Source organism: Euwallacea similis, chromosome 3 (genome assembly GCF_039881205.1).
Source record: "Euwallacea similis isolate ESF13 chromosome 3, ESF131.1, whole genome shotgun sequence".
In the NCBI taxonomy this organism is placed as follows: Eukaryota; Metazoa; Arthropoda; class Insecta; order Coleoptera; family Curculionidae; genus Euwallacea; species Euwallacea similis.
The window spans coordinates 4,366,119-4,381,162 of NC_089611.1; positions in this window are offsets into that span (position 1 = coordinate 4,366,119).

Consider the following 15,044-nt stretch of genomic DNA (forward strand, 5'->3'; position numbering starts at 1 on the left):
GGTCGGTATTCGAGATTTGGTGAATTGCGGAAAATCTTTTTTTATTTTTTTTCCTAGATAACCGATGTAGATATGAAAAAAGTACAAGAGATCAAAAAGTTTCTAAACAAAATAAAAAAGTAATTCTGTATTTTAGATTCTAGCATTGACGCATCGCGAAAAAGTTTAGGAGGGAGGGGGAAGATGGCATGACCCCTGAAAAAATATCACCCTGCAGATTATGAAAAACATTTTATACGTCCAATGATGCAAGTCTTACAATGTAAACTTTATTCCAAATTTTAGCTAAATATCGCAAAAACTGCGGGAGCTATAAAGGAAATACTGAAAAATGTTTGAAACTTAAACGTCCTGTAGATAGGTAAGAAAGCGTTTGCAGATCTATGTTTATATGAACTTTTAGTCCTGACATAAGCTAAAGCATAACTCCTCTTAGTACGTACACGATATTTAAGAACACTCTGTATATTCCCTTTAATTATTCGTCTTAAATATAAATTATTCAAAGGTACAAAGTGACCATCATCTAATGCCAACCGTGTTGTTTACTGAAGGGGTAATTTGGATGAACAATCATAGCAAATCAATGAACCTTCTCGAAAATGTTTATTTGGACTTGTGGAAAATTCTGTGACGTTCACCAGAAACCAATGGCGTCTCTAAACATTGTTGATAAGTTGACAAAACTTATTTGAATTTGTTGTGGAGTTTGGAGATTTAAAAAAAATCCTGCTTTTAGAACACTACTGAAACCGATTTTGAGTTGGTTAATATTGCCCTGGACACATCGCAATATTGGAAAATTACTTTGGTTTAATAATCAAAAACAGGATGCGAATTTGGGGCGCTACCGGACACTGCCACTTTTAGATATTGAAAAAATGATTTTATTTTGAAAAATTCACTGTGAATTGCCTTTTATCTGTCCTTCTTTTTAGTCAATAATAATTAGTCGTTTGAAAAATCGCCTATTTTTATCCCACGAACAACTCGTAAACCGAAAGAGATGGGCCATGGAATTTTAACTGTTTCCCTTGGGAAAGTGAGCACAATAATCTTAAAACATGAAAATATTCTCCGGTTTGAAACAATCGAGTTTCTCTGCCGTGAATATGACGGAAACTTGCTTTATAGGGCTTGCCTGCAAATGCTCCTGAAAGTTTCGAAAATCGAACGAGATAGATATAGGGCTATGCATGGTAAATCATTCCTTCAGTAAAGTGTGATTGGAAAACATGAAAGTATAGATGGTGTCTCATTAGAGTATATCGAGTTACCGGACTCTAAAGAAATAGCCACTTATTTTGAACGACTCGTCTTTGTGTACCCCCAATATCTCTCCATTTTCAAGGCTTCAACATTGAATGCGATACGTAGCTTCTTTAACGGATTTCCTTCAGGTCATTCGTTCTCTTTAATAATAAGTTGCTTACAAATGCTTTGACAGGTAGCATGTTCACTTCCATTGCTGTAAATACCGAGAATTAACTTTATTCCGAAAAGCAGCACATTTTAAGTCGTAATGCTGTGTTCGTGCCTTTAACGACAATAAATTCGAACCGATTATATCTTGAGACAGTTTCCAGATGGCCGACGTTCCTCGTCCGATCCCCTAGAGAGATGGCAATGTTGGATACTTTTCATTACATGCACACTGTTTAAAAAGCCTGTAAGGCCAGTGTTGTGTAACTACGTACAATTAGTTGACTCTGCAATGTGATTTCGTGGCTATCGGTCTTGAGTTGAATTCGTTAGCCGCAGCTAAGTTGACCATTCTCCAGTTTCACACGTAGCAATCACGGGCACAATAGGGCTGAAGCCCATAAAATTAAAAGAAAAATTTTATATCGATATCAGGCAATCAGACAATCTCGATCAGCAGTCACGCTCCGGCTGTGGACGAGAATCCGATCGAAATCGCTCCGACTACCAGGAAATGCGATGGAAATAACATGCGGCTATAACTTAGGGATGTGATTGAATTTCAATTTTCAATGCGCAAACTGATATTTACGATCGTATGTCTTCGGTTTTAATGAAACCTGTGAAAAAAATTCCCTGATAGGTGAAACGAGACGTTGGAGACATGAAATCCCATGGCTCGATGTATTTATTGAGGCTTGAAGCATCGAGAGTCTTGATTGCTTTAAGACGAGATAAATTACCCGTAGAAGATAATTAAAAAGTTCTGCTTCTCTCTAGCGATATTTAGTTGAACATGCAAAATCTGAGGAAGACACCTGAGTGAACTTATGATTTTAATTCAACTCACTTTTCTGTGTGAATAATGTTCACTCTTCAGGACAAGAAGGTATCAAGAAACTAAGAGAATATATCAGCCGTGAAAACCGTGAAGGCATTGGCAAAACATGCCGAGGAAATTGAAAATCGGAAGAACGACGAGTGTAATGTTAATGGATCAAAATAAAACGGATCAAACTTGAAGGCAAAGAATTATACCGTGCGGCGCTAAATTGTTTCCTCTCGTGTTAAGTTTTTTATAAACTGTTATTTTTAAAAAAATCAAAAACGGCATTAAATAGGACAAAAAATATCATTTTTTGAGATTTGTTTATTTTTTAAATGTTACTTGCGCCATTACAAACGCAAAATGGCCGATTTTTAAAAATTGAAACATGGGTAAAATGATACTTCAAATTAAAGGTATTTAAAAACTACATTCAATGAGGTAATGCGATTTAAAATCCCTCGATTACTTTTTGAGAAAAAGATTTCAAAAACTAATGGATCGATTTAAAATCGCATTACCCCATTAATTATAGTTTTGACATCCCTTTAATTTTATCCTATTTAATGCTGCTTTTGATTTTTTTAAAAACAATAATTTGTTAAAAAGGTAACAGGGCAAGGGGCCAATTTAAAGCCGCATGGCATACCTGCGCTCCTTTGCATAATTATGAGTGCCCGTGGAAAATTAAAAGAGGAAGAAAGTCTGAGTCGATAACTCTCCCCTGAAGAAGCATTGGAATGTCCCATACTACGGATTGGAGGTATAACTGAATTAAAAATTATTAGTTTAAATTCAAATTTCCAATCTGTGGATAAAGCTCATTCTTATTGTGAACCCGAAGGAACACTAAGATTCTAGACAGCACGTATGTGCCTGTGTCGATATAAAACTCTTTTATCCTCATATCTAGCCAACAAGGCGTACAAAAAACTTGTTTACAAAGCAACCCTCATTACTCTAAATTACAAAACATAATGGATGCACTAGGGTGCAGACAAGGCATTAACGAAAAATACATAATAATTATAATTAATATCTCCCCATAAAAGGTAAATACACGATACGCAATATCTTTTAATTTCATGCAGGTTTAGTTTCCGACCCGTTATAGACTCAAATTTATAGGTGGGTTTAAAGCCAATCACGCTAACTCCGAAACGGTGGACTCATGCTGAGGTAAATTATGTTGTTGGGTTTTAATTTCACGTGCCTTTTTTAAATTACGTGTTTCAACCGACATTTTATATGCAAAAAATATGTTCATACTCGTCGCATGAGTCATAAAGGCAGAGTCACTTTAGGCAGCGTTGCATGATGATGGTTAGATTATACATAGAACCATCTGATTCTTGAATTGATAGCAACAATGGCGAAACTATGTCATTTTGCAAGTCATAAGGAATTTATTTCCCGGACAAAACGATCCTGCAATATCGCCGGAACGGCTGAAATAAACCCTCGATTTATTACCATTAATATAGTAATTTTTAGAGCGCCCTGTGTACTAAAATTTGAAATTGCTGCTCGAACGATACTAATAACAGTAATAATTCTCGGCTTTCCTTGGTCCCCATTTTGGAATTGTATCACGACCACCATAAAATATTAATAATAATTTCATCGAACGGATATTGCTCTTTCCCCCATTTAATTTCAATTTCGGGGAAAGTGATATCGGAATTCTTAAGCAAATTGGGCAAAACGCTGCGTCACGCACAGATGGCCTTATCGATTGCTCAATCAGAACATCCCTCCACTGAAGTTTAAAGCAAAAACTACGGAACAAACAAGATAATTGGAAACATCAAGACCTGCAGTCCCGAGGGTTTAATAAAAACGTCAGATGAGCATGTGATTTGGAAATCCCCCATATGCTGTTCGAACTTTCTTGGCTTTTAATTCCGCCTCTTGTCAAAAATTAAGCTCCCTTCACACTTTTTAATCTTCATTCCATTGTAGCTTAGCTGTCAGCGACTGCGACACTTTGAACTGACGGATACAGTCGGGCTTATCTGCCTGAACATGCTTTGTATTAGTTTCTGAATTTCTGGGAGTTTTCGCACGTTAGAACTGACTCCAATCTCATTTTCGCGTTAGAAACACGTCCCTCTTTAACCGATTTTTATCCCTTGCATACAGCAGATAATAGTTTCTGCATGAGGTCTTCCCTAAAACGGTCCTAGAGAAGACTCTTGGTTGCGGTCCAACCGCGTCCGAATGTGAACTTTCCCCAGCGAATCATCAAAAATTGGCCTGGCTGCGGCAAAACTTTTTGCCGCGCGTAAACCTGTAAAGATTTGTAATACCGAATGGAACTTACGATAGGTGTTTGAGTTAGCGCATATGCGCCCCTAAAAAATGCTGTACCTAGCACGTGCGAAAGTGCCTTTACTCTGCCTATCGGGTAAATAACAATATTACGTCACTCAATTCGGGTGGGATGTCCTTTGTGCTACGCGAACTTCAGCCTCAAACTAAGTTTTCAGAAGATGTAAAAATGGGAACCCAGAATGTCGAGAGAAGGTGCAGAAGCTAAAATTTTCAGAGGTGTTTCGCAACTAAATCGCTTACCATCATATCCGAGATTCCAATGGTGTGGCCCGAACCATGTTGTATAAACCCATTATAGATAAAAGCTTTGAAAACCTCTTCCTGGAATTAATTACCATCACCTGAAAGTCAGTTCAGCATTTAATAGTTTTAAAATTGAATCTGCGACGGCCTATCATTATGCCAAGCTCGCTAAATGATTATTTTACTCAGACGTTTAGGAAACGAAGGTTGAAGTTCCTGATCCGAGGCCTGGTGAAAAGAAGAGGGAAAGCATAGGCAGAGATTCAACAAAGATGGAGGGGCGTTGAAAAGGATAACGCTTCAAGTGCTGTAGAAGAAATGAATTAATTCGCTGCCCAAAACGTCTTTTCTTCAGTTAAATTTCCTTAAATGAAATGAAAAAGGATGAAGACTAGAACCACCCCCGTAAAACAACTCCATTGAATGCTCAACTTTTCTTGCAGTTAACCTTGGCTGCATCCAGGGCCGACCTTAACAAATCTGGTAAACTAGGCTAAATTTTTAATCACTGTCCCCCTACCCCTAAGAAAAATCGCCAACCAGGAAGGTCAGCCGCCTTGGACCGTCACTCAACCTCTCCCACCTCCCCCCTTAACATCGGTACTGTCCGTATCCATCACCTTTAACGAGGGCTCCATGCGGCAGGTCCTTATTTTTGACACCCTGTATACAATAAATATCCCATTACTTCCCAAACTGTGCAACTTTTCCACTTTTACCAGAATTTACTGCTACTATGGTCATCCTTACTTTGGACGCACCGTATATTCTCATCTTTATTTGCGATATTATGAGTAATTCCTGTGATAGAGATTGTGATGAAGGCAAATAAATTATAACTATATCTCCTGGTGTGTTTAATATTAGTATTTGAGCGGGATGGGTGTCCACGTACAAAGTATACATTAGCTTTTACCGTTAAATCGTAATTGCAGGCATTTGCTGCACGAGTTGTCGAAAAGCCCATAATTTAGGCGTTATCAGGGGAATGAGTTAGAATTAAGGAACATAAATAAAACAACTCTGTACATATTATACGGTATCCATTGAGGTATTAAAATTACTGTTGATATGGTAGGCTAGAAATTTTTAGCCGGGCCTTTAATGCCCGCATCCAACGTTGGTCGTAACAATATCTTCGGAGATATAATCGGAATAAAAAGGGCAGCACAGAGAGAGAATTCTCGCTATGCCCCGTCTCGAAACGTGAGTCCACGTCGGAACGTAATTTGACAGGATAATATAGACCCGCCAAGGTTTCTGCGAAATACGTAGAACACTCCTCAGCATTATCTCCGAATCGCCTCTATTATTTAGGAATGCCGCAGGAAATGCTCGGTATCACTCAACTGGCAGGAAACAGAAAACGTTCGTGTGTCCTCAGTTTAAAGTAATGATTTTGGTGGCGACGGAAAAAAAAAATATAAACGCCTTGAACGGGGTCAAAAAGAAGCATTTTCATGCAGGAGGCTCTAAATCAAAAGCTGTAAGATTTATTTCCAACTTATGAAATTTAAAAAGTTACTTTGATGCCCTATGGTAAGATAGCTCCTAATATTCATTAGCGCTACTATTTCTGGGACACCCTGTATACAGGGTGTAATCATCATGGAGATATTTCAGTAGACGATAATACTCTGCAAAATAATTAAAAAATGTTAATAGCCTCATGGTCAAAAACGTACCATTTTCAATATACAGGGTGGCAAAGTTTCACATGTTTTCTCATATTTTTCATTCATAATTTCATTTTCTCACGTATACCTTAAATAACTTTTTTTTAATTTCGTACACGTATTCTTTCTAAGACAATGAAATATCAAAATTATCGGTAGTAATATACAAGGTGTTATGTTTTTGAGTCATGTACTATTTTATGCTTTGTATATTTTTTTGGAACATCCTGTATGCATTCTGATACAAAATTTAAATTCCGTCCTGAATTCTTTAGCTTTCTGGTTTCTTACAGTTTTTTCGTATCTTTCACGGTTTTTGGAGAATTGGCAAAAACGTTTAGCGATGCAAATTAAGAATGTAAAGGAAGTAGGGAAAAAAAATAATTTGGCTTAGTTATCCTTCATCTGGGGCAATTGGTAACATTTAATGAAATTTCTTAAAGTGAAAATAAATCTAAACGAAAACCGAATTATAAAAATTGTTGAAAATATGCTCTTTTGAGTGAAAAAAAAAAGTGAAACTTTGCCACCGTTTATATTCAAAATAGTGCCTTTTTGAGCAAAGCTCCATTAACATTTTTAAATTATTTTGCAGAATATTTATCGCTCCCTGAAATATCTCCATGACCATATGTTACGCCTTCTATTGCAAGTAATAACAGTGAAGGTTAAACTCACAAATTGACTAAAAACACACAGTTATTAACTATCTGAAATAATTCGTAACATTTAATCGAATTTCGTAAAATAAAAATAAATCTAAACGAAAACAAAATTATATAAACTGTTGAAAATGTCATCCTCTTAATAAAATGGAGAGCTCATCTCTTTATCTCAGAACCAATGATGAATATGAAATATCTCTATGACGATATATACGATATGTACACTCTGTATACGCAAATTTTCTACAAATTTCATGCTTTTTCAGGGGCTTGATGTCGGATTTTTTATGCTTATAATTCTGCACTTCAATAACAACATTTTTGGTCGTGGTCCTTTAACTTCACTCCCCCCACCACTCTTCCGAGCGTATTTTGCGAATTTCAATATCTCGAAAACTTGTGTGTTCTGCGCGAATCTGACTGGATGACTTCTTCTCCCAATATGATTTAACGACACTCCTCTCTCAGGTATCTTCGCCTACCAAGTGAACCCATAAATTGCATTTTTTTGCTCTAAAATTTCCGGCTTCCATTCATAACCCGTCGCAACAACAAGCAAAGGCGCAGCCTACCAAAAGGTGAAATTTACATAAACTTTATACAGGGCAAAACTTCCAAGAAGGCGTTTTGCATGGCTTTAGAGAAATTCTAAAGCTGGACTTTGCGAACGAACAATAGAGGCGTTTGACGTCAGAAATGTGGCTGCTCCGCATTGTTGGGTCATCAGAAAACCATTCATATCACTTGCCGGCAAATGGCTTTGCCAATGACTTTTCGAGTCTATGAGCCGGCACACTGGCGTCAGATGGGGGATAACGGTTCATTATGTCCCTATTATTATTCCTTTATTCATAAACCAATTTTTTTAAATTATTTTAATTACACCCTCACGAAGATCATTTTTGGGGTTTCGACCTCCAAACCGAAATCGATTCATAGTCGAGTGTATTATTATTCGTTCATAGCTCGCTGCTCCATTATAAAAGCATATTTCACATGCTAACAACGTGCGTTGCTTTAAAAGACACTTATCTAAGGGGACATGCTTTACCGAATAGATAATAACAAAGCAGTTCTGTTCGAATAAGTGTAATGGGAACATAATGACAGAACACTGGGCTCTATCCGGAAACTACATTTCCTGTATTGTATGTAGTTTATCTTGACAGTTGTTGTGGCCCATCATGAATTTGCTTTAATCAGAGATTTGATGTGTTTTAAATTGTCCGTGTGAAGTTGCCGGTATGAGAAACGTTTGGTTGGTATTATTAGGAAATGTCCTACAGAGAACACAATACATTATGCATGAATCATTGTTATTAGAGTTAAAGGCCCGATAAAGAGTATAAAGAGTCATCTTCCTTTTCAGCTAAATTTAGGTGTTTTCGATGCTTAAGCTTTCGACTGCGACAGCCGGGAAAATGCTGTGTAACGAGATCAGGCCCTGGTCCCACTTATTGACAGGACAATAAATTTTCAGTGAACGTATCACCACGTTTTGTTTCGTTTTGGGATTTTCAGGGCTCAATTTGTACAAAATACCCCCGAGAAAATAAGACCGCGCCAGCCAATTTATTCCTACATTGTACCTCTCTATTGTTTGCTTTAGACAAAGCCTGTTCGTTTTCTTCATGTCACATTTTGTTCTTAAACCATAGTTGTGCGACATTAAGGCACGAGAATCGATAGAAAAACGGGGGAAAAGGTATTGAGCAAATTTTTTCTAGAATCTCACGCTTCCTCACAAACGACACCGACACCGCAGGGACCGTGCGCAATGAAGGAGATGTCAAATTAATCCCGTATCTCAAAAACTCAGAGAGGTTCCGACCCGCTTGGTGCTGATTAATAGAGCCGGGTCCCCGAAATATCGGCGCTCAAAATTAGGAAAATGGCAAAAATCAGTACTTGAGACGGGGAAGTGCTCTTCAAGGCATATTTATTTTGGTACTAAAGTGATCTTGTATCTTAGAAATTTTTAGAAATACTCCAATATGTGTGGGTTTATTACATCTTGTATCCAGGCGACCCCTGGACAAAGGAGATTAACGTGGGAAATCGGTTTTTATTTTTTTCCGTCTGCATAGCGCAAGATTATTCAATTCAAACACTTCTACATTGAGGTCATAATACTCGAAACTAGCCATCATTCCCTCAATTTTTTCAATCTTCTAATTAGAGCCGTTTTGACTAAAAACGATACAAATTAATTTTAATTCTGTTAATTCTTTCAAATTTTCCATTGATTTTTCACTGAATTAACTCGTAAATAACTTAAAAATTACTTTGAAATTAACAAAAAGAGAAAATTCATTTGGCATGAGGTTTTTACGATTATGTTGTTGGCGATTTTGTGTTTATTTAATTCTGACCTTGACTCTGACCAATCGTGGCCTCGAACGGTTACGCAGGACATTCGAATTTTTGAAATTTGAAGATGTTTTGACCCAAAACGGCTCTAATTAGAAAATTTAAAAAATTGCGGAATGGTGGCCGGTCTTGAGTAATATGATCTCCATGTAAAAGTTTTTCAATTGGATAATCTGTATAGACACAAAAAAATAAAAACCGATTTCCCATGTTAATCTCCTATGTCCAGAGTTTACTTGAACATCCAGTATAATTAGCCTTTACAATCACCCTGTATAGAGTGACTCATTAACAATGGGACAACCATAAGCTGGAAACAGTACACATCAAATGGTGACGAACGGAGAAAATATGCTTTTTCCGAGTTGGTAGTTTCGAATATATACAGGGTGTTGAAAGTTAAAATTTTAATTCATTTTTTTGTCAGGTTAGATACTTGAAAGTTTATAAAGTTATATTTTTATGTGTCCTAGAAAATGAAAATACCCTGGTCTGTTTCGCTTTCAATTTCTGGATTAAATTTAAACGTAGCGTTCGTTAAATGGATTTTTCTCGAAAACGCATTGAGATATCAAAACGAAACACGAATACATAATTAATGAAAAAATTATTTCTCTTTCAAATTTTTAATTAAATTTCATATCAGGCATACGGAATAAAAAGTTATTAACTGTAAATTCTGTAAAATCGACCGTAAGTGACATCCTCTATTAGCAATGCGGAAATTGCAGAACGTATCTTATTCGTCACCTAAAGAAACAAAATTTTACAAATTTTAAAGTGTTTAATTCAAATATTTTCAGATATGACAAAATTTGTCCACATAATATCAAAATAAATGAATTTAAATTTCAACTTTCAACACTCTGTATATACAGTCGAAACTATCAACTTTCGGATAATGCATAGTTTCTCCAATCCTCACCATTTGATATGTAGTATCTCTAGCTTTCGGTTCTTCCATTGTTAATGAATCAACCCGTAGAACTGATCTAAAGGAGAAATTTGGGTTATTTTTTAGTTTCTTCTCAGATTTTCGATTTATCAACCCTCAAAATTTGAAAATCGACAAATTTACTGATATATTCTTTGGGATATTTTCCAGAAAACTAAAAAACTTTTACCGTTTTTCGGTTCGGTTGATTGATGTGGATCCTTAATAGCTCAATGGTGGTGTTAGAGCTTTATAAATGCTGCTGTCGATGAGCCTTAACTTCAGAGGTGCTTTCAGAATTACGAAGATCCCCTACCTCGGAACCCAAAAGAGATACTTCAACGCTCAGATTATAAAGCTCATAGAGACTATTAATTTGATGGTCTCACATTTCCCGATTTCGACACCTTCTTGATGGATAGACTAACGCTCTCCCTAACTTTTCTCGAACATCTCCAAATCAAAGCAATATAACCGAATCCTCCAAAGAGCGCAACGTGTTCTGCAATAGAGGCATTAAGTCCGATACTGTGCACGTCCCAGACAATCCCGCAACAACACTAATATTTTTATGTGTAGCAACGACTACATAATTGTGTTTCTTCGGGCAGAGCTTTTACTGTTAGAGCAATAACAAAACCATTCCGGCACGTTTGTTGCGGAAAAGTAATTCCTGAACCCACTGGCACAAAAACCACACATCTGCCTTTGTCGTAAGCATAAAAACGAAAATAAGTTTGAAGTTTTAACGTTGGTACACCACATACATGTATAATTAGTTCCGTGCTGTTATTTCGAAATTCCTCTCCGGACTTATACGGCTTTTATATGCGCGTTTGGTATAAAGTACGGCCAGGAAAGGCATTTGGCTTCTTCTGGTAGTTTCTAATGACGGGGCTTAATTGCTATAGAAGCAGGGACAAAAACCGAACTTATCACATGCCAGGTCGGTAAGAAGAGGCCTAAGCTCTATTAGGTTAAATATTGCAAATTTCATGCTAAATATTCGTTTCCGTTGCCGCACAAACCCCAACCCTCATTGTCTGTAGCGCTCAAGAGAATGACAAAGGGCCTTTCATCCCTTCCTGATTCGTTTGACTGCATCTCGTGTTTAAAGGGATTAATATTGAATCCCGGCATAATTCTTCTGAATTAATGTTAAGGTGCCGGCTGCAGAAGAATCCATATGAAAAATATGTCTAGATTTGGAGTTTTAATGGGTATTTCCACATGGCTCCACATTAAGCTCAGTTTGAGAGGAAGGTGAATTTAAATTTTCCCCGCCACATTGCGATTTTATAAAATACTCCTCAATATCTCTCATTTTCTCCATTTTTGAGACTTGTCCAAAATTTTCTGTGCATTCTCTACACGGCAAATACGTTTTTTCGATTTTATATATTTATGGTTTTCAACAGTTTTCTGCACGTTCCCCATTTTCTCATTTTTTTTCAAAAATTAAACGCAAAAAATGACACCAACGGACCCAAAATTTTGAAAAAAAATCCAAGATGGTGTCAATGTACTATCTTAGTTGAGAAGTTACGGAATTATAATATTAGCCTTACGAGACATCCACTAGATTATTGGTAAAATAATGCTAAACTACTGAATTTTTTAGAAAATTCCTGGCGACTAGAAATTGAAATAGAGGCTCATAATTTTATACAGAGGGAATGCGCTAAATGCCTCTTTTGAGTACATCTGTAAACATGCCTCATCAGAGGCGTATTCAGACGTTAGTGAAATAAAGAAACAGGAACAACAGTTATGGGGAAGTTCCTGGGATTCAAAAATTGAATGAGACCCTCATGGTTTTCTACAACTTCTTAATGTTTTCTTTAATCGAATAAATTAACAATGTGAGTAAATCAAAATCAGAGGTGGACTAGACACATTGAAGTATTTTGCTGAACTGCAGCAGAAATCATCATCATCATCATATCGTCATGAATTTACATCCATCCACTGCTTTTCATTATATTTCCAGCAACTAAGGTTCATTTTAACTCCGTTTTAGGAAAATGTGGGCAAAAAAAGAATTTCAAATTTCCTGTTATCTCTCCTTCATTCTTGAGACAATTTTTGCAGGATTTATTTCCCCCAAAGCCGTTGCTTTCCAGAGCCTTTTTCCTCTCATTTTCCTCCCTTCTAATCTTGATTTACCTACCTCCGATTTAATTAGCCGGGTACGTGAAATTAATCATCGGATTTCTCTTAAGAACCTCAGAAGAGCTAATTGTGATCATTTAATATGAGAAAAAATTGCCTACTTTAATAGCCAAAGCAAAACAGAGCAATTTACTGATGAAGGTCTAAAATGGGCAATGAAAGATCATTTACAATCATTATTGACTTTCGAGACACTGAAAAAGCTAAAATTGGTTTTGCAATTTTAATCACTCAGTGTTGTTAAAAGCTGCTGGTTCAGGTTTGCTGGTTGATCGGTATCAGCTGGCCATTGCCCACTTTTTTAGCTTTTACAACTGTTAATACTTCAGTTAAACTATTTTGATGGACAAAATTCGCAGGAATAAATGGTGAATTAACGCAAATAACTCTGGAGCGAAATCGGCAAAAATATGGTGACCGAAAAAAAATATACAGGGTGTCCGTTTTTTGGAGTTTGAACATAGAAATCTCCGTTAGATGAAGAGCAGTGAGGATCGTTAGTTAGGGCTAAGTCGAGCTGCTAAAGCATCCGTAAAAAATTAATTTTTCCTAAAGAAGTTTTAATTAGATACTAGATTTTTTCATGAGACCAGTACCGGCCTTATGGGGTGGTGAGGTAACACAATGACTCAGAGCGACAGGAAAGGGGGGCGGTGATTAAATATTTTGTCCAGTATGCCAGACTGCTGAGACCGGCTCTGGATGTTTTGATTTCAATGCGCGTTATTACCAATTTTACACCAGTTAAAAAGTCTATAATTCCTATATCTCCTCGCCACTGAATTATACCAGCAATAACCAATCAGAGGCATAACTTAACGGTAATTTAATAATTAATGTCTGGTTATAGTATAACTTCCGTGGCACGAAAAATATGAAGATACGGACGTGTATAGACTTCCCCATGTAGTTTGACCGCAAGCTGTTGGCTCGGATATTAAGCCTGGGTGGTCTTAAATTTCTGTATGAAATTTCATAGGCCGTGAGTAAACAAATCCACCCCCTTAGAGATTACACAGAGAACGTTTAGAAATGGTAAAAGATAGGTGGATATTGTGTAATAAAGGATTGGCTTACATAGGAACACGCATAGGTGCTTATACTCACCTATGCACTCTGTGTATAAAAGATCTCTAGAAAAATGTGGCTGTAAGTCTATTCTTCTCGATTGAAGCGTTTTTCAATGCAATTTATAAGATTCTACGGTTAAAAATATACAAAATGGCTATTTGGAAAGTTGATATACAGGGGAGCGAGGACTTCGATTTGGAATGGCTTCTACAGGCTGTTCCAGCCCATGTCCCACAACCCATGTTTGCCAAACTTTTGAATTTCTCTCCCGTACAGCAGCACTGAAACAATCTCCCAAATGCATGCAAAATGGCCCCAAACCAATGCACTCTGTAAATCCTTAATTCTCTTACCACACACGATAAAAATGTACAAGGATGCCTGTGGTAACCTATTTCAAAGAATAATATTTCCTTTTCGAACCATTTGGGACCCCGAGCGAGCATTGTTGTTTATCGAGTGGATCGCCCTGTTTACTTAGTTGATTAGCGGATCGAAAAATGCTGTCTGCATCTATATGCGTCCGAGCCATTTCAAGTTGTTTGAACAGGGCGAAATCTAGAAGCTCTAGGCAAAGAAGTGTCTGGTCTAGACTCAATTGGGACAAGTAGGCTCGACTTTCAGTCGTCACCCACTCATTAATGCCTACCCTATCACTGAGGGAATAAATCTCCCCTCTCCCATCCACAAATTGCTTTCACTGCTTACATATTCAGCCCGTATACACTTTGAAAACATAAATCTGTTTTTACATGCAGAGTCTCTTTTATCAGCACGTCTCCTTTTCCTTCTAAGAGGCTTTTCATGTGGGCAGGAAATTTTATGCAGCTTCTACTTTGTCGCATTTAGTTCGGATTGAAAAAACTTCTTTTTAGACGAGCGGGTTTCACCCACACGAAAAAACCCCAATTGGGGTTTATTCAGCTCAAGCCGAGCAGAAACTGCATGAAGTTCTGGATTGCGCCTAATAGCATCTGCAGGGTTGTGGCTGCTGAGCCGAACTGGTTCGGCTGGTGTTGGTGTGAGGAAGCTCAAAATGCTCTCGACTATTTCTTAAGATCCCTACTTTGCTTTTCACTCTTGTTTTATGTCTTTTTTTAGAACGGGGACAAGATAAGTACGTGTAAGTAGAATTGCGTGTACGTTTAAAAAACGTGAGAGGAAGATAAGGAGGATTAGCGGGACATTTAAAAGTTTTATGGCGTGTTAGCCCAGGCTGTATGCATTTTTAAGCGAACCTTTCTTTGTCTGGGGCTCTCGGTAGCTTCCAGAATGACTTATACTGTACCACATTAGTGCAGCCACACACGGGAACTTTCTAAGTTTCCCGT